General features: G+C 37.5%; 1 protein-coding gene across 1 annotated transcript in view; it reads right to left on the reverse strand.

Moving 5' to 3' along the window:
- The window catches only part of ST18 (ST18 C2H2C-type zinc finger transcription factor), a 283,008-nt gene that overhangs the window by 252,933 nt on the left and 11,893 nt on the right, over positions 1-18,182 (reverse strand). The window contains 1 exon segment of the mRNA XM_053713138.1: positions 7,548-7,578. The gene's annotated coding sequence lies outside the window, so the exon portion shown is untranslated.

Raw genomic sequence — 18,182 nt, forward strand, 5'->3', positions numbered from 1 at the left:
ACATACACGTATTTAGTTATATATATTACTAAAGTCAAACACCTTGCCATATACCATTTACCTTTAAACCCTTTTAAAATATTTTTCTCAATATGAAAATTATATTTTTTTTATCAAAAAGTTTATATATGAGGGTAATACTTTATTTTAATATGTCTTTGATGAGTTTTGTAAAAAAAAATATATTTTAACTCTTTGGGGCCCATTTATCAAGCTCCGGATGAAGCTTGAGGGCCCATGTTTCTGGCGAGCCTGCAGGCTTGCTCGAAACAGCAGTTATGAAGCAGCGGTCTAAAGACTGCTGTTTCATAACCTGTCCGCCTGCTCTGAGCAGGCGAATAGACATCGCTGCAATTCAATCCGATCGAGTACGATTGGGTTGATCGACACCCCCCTGCTTGCGGACGATTGGCCGCAAATCTGCAGGGGGGCAGCGTTGCACCAGCAGCTCACAAGAGCTGATGGTGCAATGCTGAATACGGAGAACGTATTGCTCTCAGCATTCAGTAAGGTCTGGCGGACCTGATCCACTCTGTCGGATCAGGTCCGCCAGACCTTTGATAAATATTCCCCTTACACTTTACATCAAGTGACAAGTTGTGCTAAATATTCTAGCACAGTTTTGGCTTTCAAACTATAACTTTCAACTTGAAATACATTTTGCACGGTTGTGATATCCATTTAAAGTATAGGTTGCAGTAGAGCGATATTGGCCACACTAACCCATCTCTGGTAATTGGGATTTACCATGGACTAATATTATAATGTTATTGCCATCCAGTGATACTGTTTATAGCGACCCATGGTATTATTACAGAGCCACTTGTAACCTGGCCTTTTATGTTTTATTACACTGTTTATTTAACTGACGTATATTTTTTCCTATAGCCACATCCATCATTTTGTTTTTAATTAGAAAGTGCTGTTCATAACATTTTTTTGATGCAAATTTGGCTATGAACAACTTGCTAACTCTTTGAATAGCTTGCTTCAATCAGATGCTCAGACAAAATCTGCTCCAAATTGAGAGCACTTCAAAGACTGTCAGATAAAACGATGATGCCAGTCACATGATCAATGACCTATTCAAAGTAGTTTCATTACAGTTTATTAGTGTCTACCTGTAGTTAATTTAACATATTATGAGTTTCCTGGTCTTTAACAACATTAATAACTGTCTCTCTACAATTCAAAAGTCATCTTGTCTGTGTTAAAATATTATTCTGTTTCCCTTAAACTAACTTTTACCACTGTTCAGCAATATTGTTAAACAATCTGTACTATCATCTATTAACAATATAACATTACTGTAATTTAAATGTAATTATTACTAAAACAACACTATCTAGGTCTTCATAAAACTAGTACTTTATCACAAAAGAAGATACTAAGGGGCCGAATTATCAAGCTCCGAATAGAGCTTGATGCCCCTGTTTCCGCGCGAGTCTTCAGGCTTGCTGGAAACAGCAGTTATGAAGCAGCGGTCTTAAGACCACTGCTCCATAACTGGTCCGCCTGCTCCTATACAATCGGGCTGATTGACACCCTCTGCTAGCGCCTGCGAATCTGCATGGGGCAGCATTGCAAAAGCAGTTCCCAAGAATGATAAATGCATATGCTGTCGGCATTCAGCGATGTGCGGCGGACATTATACGCAACAGCGTATCATGTCCACTTGCACTTTCATAAATCAGCACCTATTGCACAAACTGCATAGTGCATTTTCCTCAAATTATACATAATAATAATGATTATATTTAATATCTATTAATATATTTTTTATTTAAATATATTATACTAGTCCCCCTCTTTTGCATGCTCTCTCTCTCCCCTCTTTTGTGCTCTCCCCCTCTCTTTTGCTCTCTCTCCCCTCTCTTTTGCTCTCTCTCTCTCCCCTTTCTCCCCCTCTCTTTGCTGTCTCTCTTCCTCTATTTTGCTCTCTCTCTCCCCTCTCTTTTGCTCTCTTCTCTCTATTTTGTTCTTTCTCCCCCCTCTCTTTTGCTCCCTCTCTCCCCCCTCTCTTTTCCTCCCTCTCTTTTGTGCTCTCTCTTCCCCTCTCTTTTGTGCTATCTCCCCTCTCTTTTGCTCTCTCTCTCTCCCTCTCTTTTGCTCTCTCTCCCCCTCTCTTTTGCTGTCTCTCTCCCTCTTATTTGCTCTCTCTATCCCCCCTCTTTTGTTCTCTCTCTCTCCCCTCCTCTCTTTTGCTCTCTCCCCCTCTCTTTTGCTGCCTCTCTCCCTCTCTTTTGCTCTCTCTACCCCCTCTTTTGCTCTCTCTATACCCCCTCTTTTGCTTTCTCTCTCTCCCCCCTCTCTTTTGCTCTCACTCTCCCCCTCTCTTTTGCTCTCTCTCTCTCCCTCTCTTTTGCTCTCTCTCCCCCATCTCTTTTGCTCTCTCTTTCCCCCCTCTTTTGCTCTCGTTCCCATTTCTTTTGCTTTCTTTCCCCCTCTATTTTGCTGTCTCTCTTCCCCTCTATTTTGCTCTCTCTCTCCCTCTCCTTTGCTCTTTATCTCTCCCTCTCTTTTGCTCTCTCCCCCACTCTCTTATGCTCTCTCTCTCCCCCTCTCTTTTGCTCTCTCTCCCTCTCTTTTGCTCTCTCTCTCTCCCCCATCTCTTTTGCTCTCTCTTTTCCCCCTCTCTTTTGCTCTTTTTCTCTCTCCCTCTCTTTTGCTCTCTCTATCCCCCCTCTTTTGCTCTCTTTCCTGTTTCTTTTGCTCTCTTTACCCCCTCTATTTTGCTGTCTCTCTCCCCTCTCTTTTGCTCTCTCTCTTACTCCCCCCTCTCTCCCCCTCTCTTTTGCGCTCTCTCTCTCCCCCCCTCTCTTTTGCTCTCTTCCCCCTCTCTTTTGCATTCTCTATCTATGTCTCTCTCTCCCCTCTTTTGCGCTCTCCCCCCTTTCTTTTGCTATCTCTCACCTCTTTCTCCCCCCTCTCTTTTGCTGTCTCTCTCTCTTTTGCGCTCTCTCTCCCTCTCTTTTGCTCTCTCTCTCCCCCATCTCTTTTGCTCTCTCTTTTCCCCCCTCTCTTTTGCTCTTTTTCTCTCTCCCTCTCTTTTGCTCTCTCTCTCCCCCATCTCTTTTATTCTCTCTATCACCCCTCTTTTGCTCTCTTTCCTGTTTCTTTTGCTCTCTTTACCCCCTCTATTTTGCTGTCTCTCTCCCCTCTCTTTTGCTCTCTCTCTTACTCCCCCCTCTCTCCCCCTCTCTTTTGCGCTCTCTCTCTCCCCCTCTCTTTTGCTCTCTTCCCCCTCTCTTTTGCATTCTCTATCTATGTCTCTCCCCTCTTTTGCGCTCTCCCCCCTTTCTTTTGCTATCTCTCACCTCTTTCTCCCCCCTCTCTTTTGCTCTCTCTCTCTCTTTTGCGCTCTCTCTCCCTTTTCTTTTGCTCTAACTCTCCCATCTCTTTTGCTGTCCTTCTTTTCTCCAGTTGTGTATTCATGTCAGGAAGTTAGAAGAGAAACCAGAATATATATATATATATATATGAATATATATATATATATATATATAGTTCCACAAATAGCATGCACTCACTGGATTTGTGCAAAAAAGTGCTTTATTGACATGCAAAGGTACAATGACGTTTCGGTGATCTCACCCCTTCATCAGACTAAGCACTAGACTTAGTCTAATGAAGGGGTGAGATCCGTGAAACGTCACTGTACCTTTGCGTGCCAATAAAGCACTTTTTTTGCATAAATCCAGTGAGTGCATGATATTTGTGGAACTGTTATCTTGCTTGCCTGCACCATGGTAGTTGACCCTGGAGGTGGGAGTGCACTCTATTGAAAGTTTTTTATATACAAAATATATATAAATGTGTTGATTGTAACTAAGGAACATTAAAAGTATATTTTATGCAGGCAAGCAGCTAGTAAGAGTTCAGTGTATTAAAAGCACTCTAAAAAGGGCTGGACTCTCTCTGTCTTTCACCATCCACTGGAGGTTAATTTCTAAATATGTACATTGTTTACATAGCTTTTTTTCTAATGTCATTACTGTACTATTGAAACTTTCATCATAGGTGGGGATCTCAACAAGCAAAAATAATTATTTTAAAGGACAGAATCAAGGTAAATGAGATAAGTGTTAATGAGTTTACCACAACAGGTAAATTTAATTATTAAGAACTTAAGAAGAACACATTACAGAGGAGAAAATTGTACTGTACAACTCCCCTTTAAATACAAATTGAACACTGCAACTTTATGTCTATGGACCATTTTGCAATAAATAAAGTAGCTATGTTTTGTCAAATTAGTATATATTTTGTCCTTTTCTTTTCACTGTTTTCCCTGTGCACCATCCACGGCCCTTTCTAACCATTGGCAATCATAATACTGTTGCGTTTTGTGGTTCAGAGATGACCAGCAGGAATAAGATATGAAAAAAATATAATATTGAGTCCTTTCGTCTTTCCTTCCCTTAAATTGGTTTATCTTAATTTGATTTCATTAATAGTAATATATTTAATAAAAAGGCCTCAGTAATCTAGTGTGGGTATTATTGTACCAGACATAGCCATAAATTAATAAATTAGCAATATGTGACTAAACAAATGTGTAATAGGCTATCCCCTTCAGCCTATTTATAGTCCTGAATGTTGATAATTTACCTTAAAAGAAGCATAAGACTAGTATGGTTGAGGTACTGATAAGGCAGGGGTTTAAATTGAAAAAAGTGTCATCACACTGTGAAAACTAGCTCTCCCTTAGTGGGCTCATCTAGCCTGCTACAGAAATATGCCATAATTTTTATTGGACTGACAATGTTTCCAAACAGGGAACCCGTCCTCTGGTAAAATATTTATTGTATGCTACTTAATTAGTCGTTTAATATATACCTGGTGGTAGGTTACCATATGGTGCATCAGTGGAATTGTGGGATTGTCACACTTGGGGAGCTTTGCCCCTCCCACATCTTCCTCTCTCTGGACAAATATATAGATTTTCAGGAACTGCCTCAGCTCCTCCCGCTCCCTCTGCCTATGACACACTTACTCCACACACAGAACATCTATGGCCCATTCCTCCTTTATCAGCTCTGCCCACAAAAAGGCCAGTTCCCACAAGTCCCTCTCACCTCAGCTCTGGGAAATGTTGAGAGGTAGGTTAATCCAGCATATATTTAAAAAGATGACTAGAAAATATCAAATAAACATCTCTATGTAACATGCATAACCTCTTTGTATGGTACACTGATACCTTGATTCGATAAAGGGAAGCACTGGATTTCAAATGACTTTTGATAAATTATTATATTTTAAATGTATTTTATTAACCCTTTTATGACAGGGTCATAATGTCTACATCGGAACAACGATTTCAATTATGGGATCGGGTCAGGGGGGCAGCCCTATGATGCTAGGCACGCCCTCCAGACCACGATCACATTCAGGAAGCTCCGTTAGCTTCAAGACAGCCAAACGGCTATGACGTTGTATTTGGTCCTAATGGCGCTAAAGCCCAGCGCCGTTTGGACGGAATACAACACCATAACGGCGGTAAAAGGTTAATGCTATTGTTCTTCTTGTCAACTTCCTTGTGTATTGTTGTTGCCTGCAAGGTAAACATGGCAATGCAATATTATTCAACACCAATTAAGTATTCAGTATTATAAAATTAGAAGACTTTTGTTTTAAAGCTGCAAATTGCATTTTCTTCTGTACTTTGTTAAATGTAGGCATAATTCTTCCATAAATCCCCTTCTGACACTTTCAGACATCCCAACCTGCAAAAACTAATTTCAGGGAGATGGCCTCACCGCGCTACTGTGACGCATCTTTAAAGTAGCTTCCCACTAAAGTCACATTAAAAAAAAGTAGCTTTATTGCACAACCACATGCAACAAACCTATTTTCCAGTGATCGTACGCTTGTTGGTAGTATTTGTGTTTTATTTTATTAGAATAAGTGGGGGCTTCTTGGTTACTGGTGCATGCTTTGAGGGTTGTATAACTTCCCAGCAACTAAAGGCATTTATTAAAGAAACACTTTTCTGGATTTGAGCCACATTGGATCATGGTACTTGTAGTTTCAGGGAGATTCCATTTGCTGGCATCAGGAAGCCGCTATTACAATCAGGGAGACTCCCTGAACTTCAGGGAGAGTTGAGATGTCTTCACTTTAAGGGGACATTGTACTTTTAGGGAAATAATTTTCAAAAATAATACTCTGGTCCATAATGTTTCAAAATGAATTACTGGTTGTTTTTGTTTTTTTGTGGATATTACTTTGCCAAATGAACAAACATTTGTTGTACATAAACATGTATTTCTTATTATTTAAACAGCTTTCTCACATTAAAAGGGAAATGAAACCCACATTTTTTCTTTCATGTTTCAGATAAAGAATACAATTTTAAATAACTTTGAATGTACTCCAATTAGCAGATTTGTTTCATTCCTTTGGTATTCCATATTACATAATAGAAGCAAATAGGAAAGGTGTTTAAAATTGTACGCTCTATGTGGGTTTCATGTTCCTTTAACTTCAGGGATCTTTTAAAAAGCAAAAACCTGTAATACATTTTAAAAAATGCCCTTTATATATATATATATATATATATATATATATATATATATATATATATATATATATATATATATATATATATATACTGTATATATATATATATATATATATATATACACATATATATATATATATATATATATATATACATATATATATATATATATATATATATATATATATATATATAATAGATAAGTAAGTCCCTTTAAGTAAAACTCATATAGTGATGCTTACTGTGGGCTAGATTACGAGTGGAGTGCAAAATTGCCCAGAAGCTTTGACCTCACGAGAGCGCGCTTCCATAGACTCCAGTGGGAGCCTTGTTCTCATGCCGTGAGACACAGAAAACCACCTAGCGCAGGAGGTAAGTCGCATATACACATATTAACACATAAATATATACATATATAAGCATATACATATATATTTAAAGTAAAAACACAGTCACCATAGACTTCAATGTAAAAGGCAGTTTACATATCCCCTCACGTTAACTCCTTATAACTTCTTCTTGCAGTTATTTAAAATAAAAAAAATATTTATGCAATTATTTTTTGTTTACAGAAATAAACTGTCCATTTTATTTGGGGAGCAATTGGGGCACATTTTTTTAATTATGCAAAGGTCTGACCTCTGGTTAATTGTGCTAGGCGCAAAGTGCTCCCACAAACTCGTGATGGCTGGTTATTTAACGTGCACCCGTAAACGGGCACACGTTAAAATAGTGCTCCACTTTTAATCTAGCCCTGCGTTTTTCAGTCTTTGTGTGTTTAAGCTTTTATTGAAGTTTAACTTTTTGTCAAATAGTATATTGATTCTTTTTTTTTAAATATATCTAGAATATTGCATCTTTATGCAATTATAAAATGACAAAAATATAAATCTTGTTGACAAAATGATAAATCTTATTGACATAAGAAAGACATTAGGCAGTTCAGAGATTAGATGATGTGCTATGTTTACAACATTAGGACAAAAATGGATTAAGGATTCATTAAGTTATATTTGGTTCTTACCTCAACTCTTGTGCTAACGAGTCTTCTTCAACTGTTGAAACAAGTAGAGATCAAAATACATCAGCTAATATTTCAAAGTCTGTACCTTCTTTGATACTTTCAAGACATAAGCAAATATGAGTAATTTTTTCATTTCCGAATTCAACAATCAAACCATCAGGAGTGCTAATAAAAAAAAAAATATAAATATTAACAATCCAAAATCCTCAGAGTTTCATGACTGTAATCCTTTTTTTTTCTTAAGACATGTGGTGAGAAAGTGTTGCTCTTGATAGCAATAAAATGATCTGAGAAGGATGAAAGCTGGTGTTTATCAATACCTGCCCACACAAAGGGTACACAACATATTGACAAAACCAACAGGTGGCTCAAAATTATTCATTCTGTTGTAATAGCAACACTTGCTGAAACACACTCAGAGCAGATAACAAATGAGCAAGCTGATTTAACCTCAAAACAGAATACATTAGCATACTGCAGCATACAGAACTATAGTCATTTCTATTATAATTTGAAACTATTTTTACAAATCATGGAATGCTATGATAGGCAGAATAAATGTAATTTTAATTAAACCATGGAAATGCATAGTTTGGATTTTAGGATCTTATATTTTTTACGTATTGTTTTTAAACTTACACAGAGTTAAATAGAATATGTGACTTCCTATATTGTGGTTATTAGAGTTTGATGATAAAAGAGTGGAGAACTGCAGAGCAATTTGGTTATTTATTATTCTGTGATGTCATGACTATACAAATATGCTCCATGCACTGTGAAACAAGTATACCCTGCTGCTTATAGGGCCATTCATACACTCCTTTTCATTATTATTAATTTACTCTCGGCTAGATTACGAGTTTTGCGGTAAGAGCTGCTCGGTTGCTAACTTGCAAGTTATTTCCACTGCTCACCTCCCTCTAGTGCTGCTATTACAGGTTTTCATAAACCCGGCGTTAGCAGGCAATATTGCAGCGTAAAGCAAAATTGTGCTCCATACCGCACTCCAATACCAGCGCTGCTAAGAGCTGGTTTTACGTGCTCGTGCACGATTTTCCCATAGACATCAATGGAGAGAGCCGGCTAAAAAAAGCCTAACACCTGCAATAAAGGAGCGTAAAGCTCTGTAACGCAGCCCCATTGATTCCTATGGGTAAAGAAAATTTATGTTTACACCGAAAACCCTAGCATAAACCCCGAGTCCAAACACCCCTAATCTGCTGCCCCCTACATTGTCGCCACCTACATTACACTTATTAACCCCTAATCTGCAGCCCCCAACGTCGCCGCCACCTACCTACACTTATTAACCCCTAATCTGCCGCCCCCAATGTCGCCGCCACCTACATTACAGTTATTAAACCCTATTTTGCCGCCCCCGACGTCGCCGCCACCTACCTACACTTATTAACCCCTAATCTGCCGCCCCAACGTCGCCGCCACTATACTAAAGTTATTAACCCCTTAGTGACCAGAGCACTTTTCCATTTTCTGTCCGTTTGGGACCAAGGCTATTTTTACATTTCTGCGGTGTTTGTGTTTAGCTGAAATTTTCCTCTTACTCATTTACTGTACCCACACATATTATATACCGTTTTTCTCGCCATTAAATGGACTTTCTAAAAATACCATTATTTTCATCATATCTTATCATTTACTATAAAAAAATTTATAAAATATGAGGAAAAATGGAAAAAAACACACTTTTTCTAACTTTGAACCCCAAAATCTGTTACATATCTACAACCACCAAAAAACACCCATGCTAAATAGTTTCTAAATTTTGTCCTGAGTTTAGAAATACCCAATGTTTACATCTTCTTTGCTTTTTTTGTAACTTATAGGGCCATAAATACAAGTAGCACTTTGCTATTTTCAAACCATTTTGTTTTCAAAATTAGCGCTAGTTACATTGGGACACTGATATCTTTCAGGAATCCCTGAATATCCATTGACATAAATATATTTTTTTAGAGACGACATCCCAAAGTATTGATCAAGGCCCATTTTGGTATATTTCATGCCACCATTTCACCGCCAAATGCGATCAAATTAAAAAAAACATTACATTTTTCACAATTTTAGGTTTCTCACTGAAATCATTTACAAACAGCTTGTGCAATTATGGCACAAATGGTTGTAAATGCTTCTCTGGGATCCCCTTTGTTCAGAAATAGCAGACATATATGACTTTGGCGTTGCTTTTTGGTAATTAGAATGCTGCTAAATGGCGCTGCGCATCACACGTGTATTATGGCTAGCAGTGAAGGGGTTAATTAGGTAGCTTGTAGGGAGCTTACAGGGTTAATTTTAGCTTTAGTGTAGAGATCAGCCTCCCACCTGAAATATCAGACCCCCTGATCCCTCCCAAACATCTCTCTTCCCTCCCCTACCCCACAAATGTCCCGGCTATCTTAAGTACTGGCAGAAACTCTGCCAGTACTAAAATAAAAGGAAAATTTGGGCTTTTTTGTGCATTTTTTAAGCATATTTACATATGCTTCTGTGTAGGATCCCCCTTAGCCCCCAACCTCACTGATCCCCCACCCAACAGCTCTCTAACCCTCCCCCTCTGACTTTATGTGCGCCATCTTGGGTACTGGCAGCTGTCTGCCAGTACCCATTTTAGTGAAAATATGTTTTTTTATAAAAAAAATGTCCCTTTTCTGTAGTGTAGCTTCCCCCCCCAATACCAACCCCCCACCCCTTCCAGATTGCTTAAATGCTTTTAAAAAAAAATGTTTATTTAATTCTTTATTACACTTTACTCCTAACTTTTTTTCTGTAGTGTAGCGGTTCCCACCCGCTCCCGCCCCGTGCACGCGCCCGCCGGCCACCCCCCGTGCACATGCGCGCGCCCGCGCGCGCCCCCGAAAGCTCCGCCCCCGATCCCGCCCCCCTCCACTTTACAGAGCTCACCGATGGCCGCCCACCCGCCTCCCAAGTCGGCTCCCACCCACCAACGATACCGGCCATCGATGTCCGGTGCAGAGAGGGCCACAGAGTGGCTCTCTCTGCATCGGATGGCCAGAAAGTGTTATTGCAGGATGCCTCGATGTCGAGGCATCACTGCAATAACCGGAAAGCAGCTGGAAGCGAGCAGGATCGCTTCCAGCTGCTTTCCAGACTGAGGACGTGCAGAGTACGTCCTTGGTCGTTAACTGACATTTTTTAGAGGACGTACCCTGCACGTCCTCGGTCGTTAAGGGGTTAACCCCTAAACCTAACCCTAACACCCACTAACTTTAATGTAATAAAAATGAATCTAAATAAAACCGACTATTAATAACTAAATAATTCCTATTTAAAACAAAATACTTACCTATAAAATAAACCCTAAGCTAGCTACAATATAACTATTATATAGTTACTTTGTACCTATCTTTTTTTTTTATTTTTATTTAACAGGCAAGTTTGTATTTATTTTAACTAGGTAGAATAGTTAGTATATAGTTATTAACTATTTACTAGCTACCTAGCTAAAATAAATACAAAACTACCTGTAAAATAAAACCTAACCTGTCTTACATTTACACCTAACATTACAATAAAATTAAATCAATTACATTAATTAAATACAATTAAATACAATTAAATACAATTAACTAAATTACAAAAAAACAAAACACTAAATTACACAAAAAAAAGAAATTATTAAATATTTAAACTAATTATACCTAATCTAATAGCTCTATCAAAATAAAAAAGCCTCCCAAAATAAAAAAAACCCTAGCCTAAACTAAACTACTAATAGCCCTTAAAAGGGCCTTTTGCGGTGCATTGCCCCAAAGAAATCAGCTCTTTTGAATGTAAAAAAAATACAAACAACCACCTAACAGTAAAACCCACCACCCACACAACCAACCCCCCAAATAAAAACCTATCGAAAAAACCTAAGATCCCCATTGCCCTGAAAAGGGCATTTGGATGGGCATTGCCCTTAAAAGGGCATTTAGCTCTTTTTCCGCCCAAACCCTAATCTAAAAATAAAACCCACCCAATAGACCCTTAATGTAACCTAACACTAACCGCCCAAAGATTCACTTACAGTTTTTGAAGACCCGACATCCATCCTCAATGAAGCGGCAGAAGTCTTCATCCAAGTGACAATAAGTCCTCAATGAAGCCGGGAGAAGTCTTCATCCAAGTGTGCCGAATTCTTCATCCAAGACGGCAAAAGTCTTCATCCAGACGGCATCTTCTATCTTCATCCATCCAGCGCGGAGCGGCTCTTCTTACAACGGCGACTGAAGAAAGAAGGTTCCTTTAAGGGACATAATCCAAGATAGAGTCCCTTGAATTCCAATTGGCTGATCGAATTCAATCAGCCAATCGGAATTAAAGGTGAAAAAATCCTATTGACTGATGCAATCAGCCAATAGGTTGAGCTTCAATCGTTTGGCTGATCCAATCAACCAATAGGATTGAGCTTGCATTCTATTGGTTGTTTCAATCAGCCAATAGAATGCGAGCTCAATCCTATTGTTCCAATCAGCCAATAGAATGCAAGCTCAATTCTATTGGCTGATTGGATCAGCCAATAGGATTTTTTCACCTTTAATTCTGATTGGCTGATAGAATTCTATCAGCCAATTGGAATTAAAGGGACACCATCTTTGATGATGTCCCTTAAAGGAACCTTCATTCTTCAGTCGCCATCGTAAGAAGAGGATGCTCCATGCCGGTTGTCTTGACGATGGAGCCGCTCCGCGCCAGATGGATGAAGATAGAAGATGCCGTCTGGATGAAGACTTCTGCCGGCTTGTATGAAGACTTCAGCCCGCTTGGATGAACACTTCTCCCGGCTTCGTTGAGGACTTCTTGCCGCTTGGATGAAGACTTCTGCTGCTTCGTTGAGGATGGATGTCGGGTTAAGGGTTTATTGAGTGGGTTTTATTTTTAGATTAGGGTTTGGGCGGAAAATTAGCTAAATGCCCTTTTAAGGGCAATGCCCAATCAAATGCCCTTTTCAGGGCAATGGGGAACTTAGGATTTTTAGATAGGTTTTTATTTAGTAGGGTTGGTTGTGTGGGTGGTGGGTTTTACTGTTGGGGGGGTTGTTTGTATTTTTTTTTACAGGTATAAGAGCTGATTTCTTTGGGGCAATGCCCCGCAAAAGGCCCTTTTAAGGGTTATTGGCAGTTTAATTTAGGCTAGGGGTTTTTATATTGGGGGCTATTTATTTTGATAGGGCTATTAGATTAGGTGTAATTAGTTTAAATATTTGATCATTTCTTTTTTATTTTGTGTAATTTAGTGTTTGTTTTTTTAATTTAGTTAATTCTATTTAATTAATGTAATTTATTTAATTGTAGTGTAATGTTAGGTGATAGTGTAAGACAGGTTAGGTTTTATTTTACAGGTAAATTTGTATTTATTTTAGCTAGGTAGGTAGTAAATAGTTAATAACTATTTACTAACTATTCTACCTAGTTAAAATAAATACAAACTTACCTGTGAAATAAAAATAAAACCTAAGATAGCTACAATGTAACTATTAGTTATATTGTAGCTAGCTTAGGGTTTATTTTACAGGTATTTAGTTTTAAATAGGAATTATTTAGTTATTAATAGTAGGTTTTATTTAGATTTATTTTAATTACATTGAAGTTAGTGGGTTCTAGGGTTAGGGTTAGACTTAGGGTTAGGTTTAGGGGTTAATAATTTTAGTATAGTGGCAGCAATTTTGGGGCAGCAGATTAGGGGTTAATAACAGTAATGTAGGTTGCGGCAGCAGATTAGGGGTTAATAATATTTAACTACTGTTTGTGATGTGGGGTATGGCGGTTTAGGGGTTAATATGTTTATTATAGTGGCAGCGATGTCCGGAGCGGCAGATTAGGGGTTAATAATTTTAGTTTTTGCGATACGGGAGGGCCTCAGTTTAAGGGTTAATAGGTAGTTTATGGGTGTTAGTGTACTTTTTAGCACTTTAGTTATGAGTTTTGTGTTACAGCGTTGTAGCATAAAACCCATAACTACTGACTTTCAGTTTACGGTATGGATCTTGACGATAAAGGCTTTACCGCTCACTTTTTGGCCGGACAGGGAAACTCGTAATACCGGCGCAATGGAAGTCCCATTGAAAAAGGACTTTTGGAAAGCTGCGGTAGTTACGTTGCGTTACGGCCAAAAAAGTGCGCGGTACAGCTAAACCTGCAAGACTCGTAATACCAGCAGTAGTGAAAAAGAGCCTTAATGCTGTTCGTTCACTCATACCACAAAACTCGTAATCTAGCCGTCTATTAGCAAACAAATGGAAAATAAGTCAATTAAATATGAAACATGTTAGGAACTCATCATGGAATTTAACCTAAAATATTACTTTTCAAGTAAATAAATATAGATACATTATAATTGTATCAAAAATGTGCTCATGTATTTTACTATAGTTAAAGGACTTTTATATATATATATATATATATATATATATATATATATATATATATAGTCATTTTTTTTCTTTCATAATTCAGATAGAACATACAATTTTAAGCAACTATCCATTTTGTGTTTATTATCAAACTTGCTTCATTCTCTTAGTATCCTTTGTCAAAGTAGCCACAATGCACTACTGGAAGTTAGCTGAACACATCAGATGAGCCAATGAGAAGCGGCATATATGTGCCTCCATCAATCTGCAACTAGTTCCCATTAGTGCAGTGCTGCAGATCTAGGTGTTATCCATTTGCCTTCTCTCTCGCCTGTGAAATTCTGTATCCCAGAAAGCTCATCTCTCTGGGACTTCCAGGTTCTGCCCCTTTTCATTTAGAATTCAATGGGTTTATCCCCTGTGAAGTCTGCACTATAATTTCTCTCCAACTGTGAAAGCATAATCAGAATTTGCAATCCTAAATACACTGTTGAATACAAAATAAAATACAAAATAGAAAATGCAATGTTTAAATATAATAAAACTTAATCTGAAGTCTAAAGTAATATAAATGTTTCAAAAACAAAATGTAAATGCAGCAGAACTCTCATGTCATGCAGTGCTATATTGCATAGGCTTGTCTCTCCTTCACATACAGAAATGCAGGGAATACCTCTTGTGAAGTATAGCAAAATCTGCCTTTTTAAAATTTCACTAGGGATCTCGCAGTGCTGAAGGATAATTTTAGATCATCTCGTCTAAGTGGCAAGGTTTAGATAATCAGTCCCTTAATAATAAGGAAAACTATAACAGGAAAAGTTAGTTTGCTCAGCACTGGAACAATCACTGGTCCTCCAAGTGACTTCTCAGATTTAGTTCTAGTTTAGAGTGCTAGAAGTAAGCTATTTACGCTTGTTGGGTTGCGCTCGTATTATGAGTTGAAAGTAAATTGCTTTTGCTTGCGCACTAGCCCGACGAATACAAAAAGCAGAAGTTAGAAAATCAAGTGTGCATTGACCTATTCCCCCATAGAAGTAAATGAGAAAAAAAAGTGAAACAATACATCTCACTTGCGCAAACCCGACATGAAAATATGAATATTTCACATTCCAATATTATTCACATACAAGAATATGTTCTATTTATTAATAAATAAATGTTTCAACATATATCTGATGTTTTTTTGTACAATATATACACCTACTGTATATATATAAATATATATATATAAACATGATTATATATAAATACAGATATATATATAGGAAGGAATATCTATTTATAAATATTTAGAATATATTCTAGCAAGCTCTTTTACTCTGCATGGAAGACATCTTGCACTCGCAAACCATGTCTACCCTGCCAAAGCTTTTAGAATCTGGCTTCTAGTGAGAGTAGCAACAACCCTAATTGTTTTCCATTTGTAGACAATTTGTCGTACTGTGGCTTGATGAACACCCATGTCTTTAGCAATGCTTTTGTAACCTAAGTGTCATGCATTTCTATAATGCATCTTCAAAGGTCCTGTGAAATTTGTTGATATTGAAGCAAAGTTCACACCGACCAATCTTTCTGAGAATAGATTTGTCATTAACCAGGCTTTGTGTGCCTTACAATACTTGACAATGGTTCACTTGATGACAATGGTTCACTTACTTTATCCAGGCCACACTGTGAATGTTTATTGAGTGTCATCAATGAAAATTTAAAAAGGCACCACTGCTCCTATGTTATTGAAATAGACAGACCGCAAAACTTGTAATCTAGCCGATAGATTTTACTACACGCATACCCATCTAGTATATCCAAACTTTCGTGAACAAAAAAAAAATATTAGCACCCTATTTGTAATCTGGTACCATTTGTCTTTTAACTGCAGTAGTTGTGTGCAAATAATTTTAGTGAGAAACCCAAAGTTTGCAAAAAAGTTAACGTTTTGATTTTTGGCAGCCAAATAGTTGCATCAAATATACAAAATGAAGCCTAGATCAATACTTTGGGTTGACTACTTTAAAAAATATATGTAGTTTTCATAGGTAAATAATAAAAAATAAAAAAAAGGCTCCATTTCTGTTTAAACGGAGTGATATCAAAAATGCTAAAAATTATCTGTTTTCTTAGGCAATCTTTTCTCTGAAATTCCCAAGTACCGAAGGCGTTAAAGGTATATAAAACTGAAAGGGACATGCCATCCACAGGATATTTATAAAATGAAGCAAAATAAATTATGGAAGTAAATTGTAATGTTGTTTAAATTTCTATTCTCTATCTGAATCATGAAAGAAAGATTTTGGGTTTTGTGGCCCTTTAAGTATTTTCTTAAATGCTTCAGACAGAGTGTAACATTTTTAAAACTTTCCAAGTTACTTTTATTATCAAATTTAATTTTTTCTCTTAGTATCATTTGTTGAAAAGCAGGAAGAAAGGTGTAGGGGCGTGCATGTGACTGGATCAATATATGTCATTTAGGTTTCATGTCCCTTTAAAGGGACATTAAACCCACATTTTTCCCCTTGATTTAGAAAGAACATGCAATTTTAAATAAATTTCCCCTTCACGTCTATTATCTAATTTGATTCATTCTCTTGATATCCTTTATTGAAAAGCATATCTAAATAGTCTCAGTAGCTGCTGCTTGGTGGCTGTACTCGTTGGTAAAAACAATCAAAATATTGTTAATTTAAAATGTACAATCATTTTCAGTAGGTGTACATACATTAAATTGCCTTTTGGAAGAGGTGATATTTGTACATAAATATATTTTACCACTTCCTCTGCCAGCGCAGTTCAAGGTAATGACTGCTACAGTTAATAATTATCACCTATATTACGAGTTTTGCTCTAAACAGAGAGCGAAACTAACGCCAGAAAATTATGGTGCGTTAAGCTTCATACCGGCAAAAGCCAAGGGCTGAGTTTACGTGCTCGTGCATGCTTTCCCCCGTAGACATCAATGGGGAGAGAGTGTCAAAAAAAAAATAACACCTGCGATTGCGGAATGGAGATCACCGTAACGCAACCCCATTGGTGTCTATGGGGAAAAGAAAGTTATGTTTAAACCTACCACCCTAACATAAACCCCTAGTCTAAACACCTCTAGCCCGCCACCCCCCGACATCGCTGACGCTAATACAAGTTAGTTACCCCTATTCCGCCACTCCCCGACATCGCCAACACTAATAAAAGTTATTAACCCCTATTCCGTTGCTCCCCGACATCACCAACACTAATAAAAGTTATTAACCCCTAAACCGCCGGCCCCCCACATCGCCAATACTATAATAAAGTATTAACCCCTAAACCTCCAGCCCCCCACATCGTTACTACTAAACCTTTTAACCCCTAAACCGCTGGCCCCCCACATCGCAAAACACTAAATTAAACTATTAACCCCTAAACCTAACACCACCTTTACTTTAAATTAAAATTACAATATAACTATCTTAAAATAAATAAAAGCTTACCTGTGAAATAAAAAAACTAAGTTTAAACTATAAATTATCCTAACATAACTATTCTAATAAAATTTAAAAAACTACCAATTAAAAAAATCTAAATTACAAATTTAAAACACCTAACACAATGAAAAAAAATTAAAAAATCTAAAATTACAAAAAATAATAAACACTAAATTACACAGAATAAAAATAATCTAAGCTTACAAAAAATTATAAAGGAAATTATCAAAAATAAAAACAATTACACCTAATCTAATATCCCTATAAAAATAAAAAGTCCCTCCAAAATAAAAACACCCCCTAACCTACAATAAACTACCAATAGCACTTAAAAGGGCCTTATATAGGGAATTGCACTAAGTTAACCAGCTCTTTTACCTTAAAAAATTACTATGTCCCCCGCTAAAAGTAACCCCCCCCCACCCAACCAACCCCCCAAAATAAAAAAAAAACACTATCCCCATAAATTCTATTAACGGTTCCCGAAGTCCGGACATCCATCTTCATCCAGGCAGCGAGACCTTCATCCATCATCTTCTATCTTCATCCCCGCGGTGCAGAGCTTTCCTTGACGGTGAAAACATCCTGTATAGAGCTTCCTCTTCATACGGTCACCGCCGTACACTGAAATTGAATGCAAGGTAGTTGTTTCAAAATGGCGTACCTTGCTTTCCTATTGGCTGATTTGATTCTTCAAATTCAAATCAGCCAATAGGATGAGAGCCTCTGAAATCCTATTGGCTGTTCAAAACAGCCAATAGGATGAGAGCTACTGAAATCCTATTGGCTGATTTGAACAGCCCA

Source organism: Bombina bombina, chromosome 5, assembly GCF_027579735.1.
Source record: "Bombina bombina isolate aBomBom1 chromosome 5, aBomBom1.pri, whole genome shotgun sequence".
NCBI lineage: Eukaryota > Metazoa > Chordata > Amphibia > Anura > Bombinatoridae > Bombina > Bombina bombina.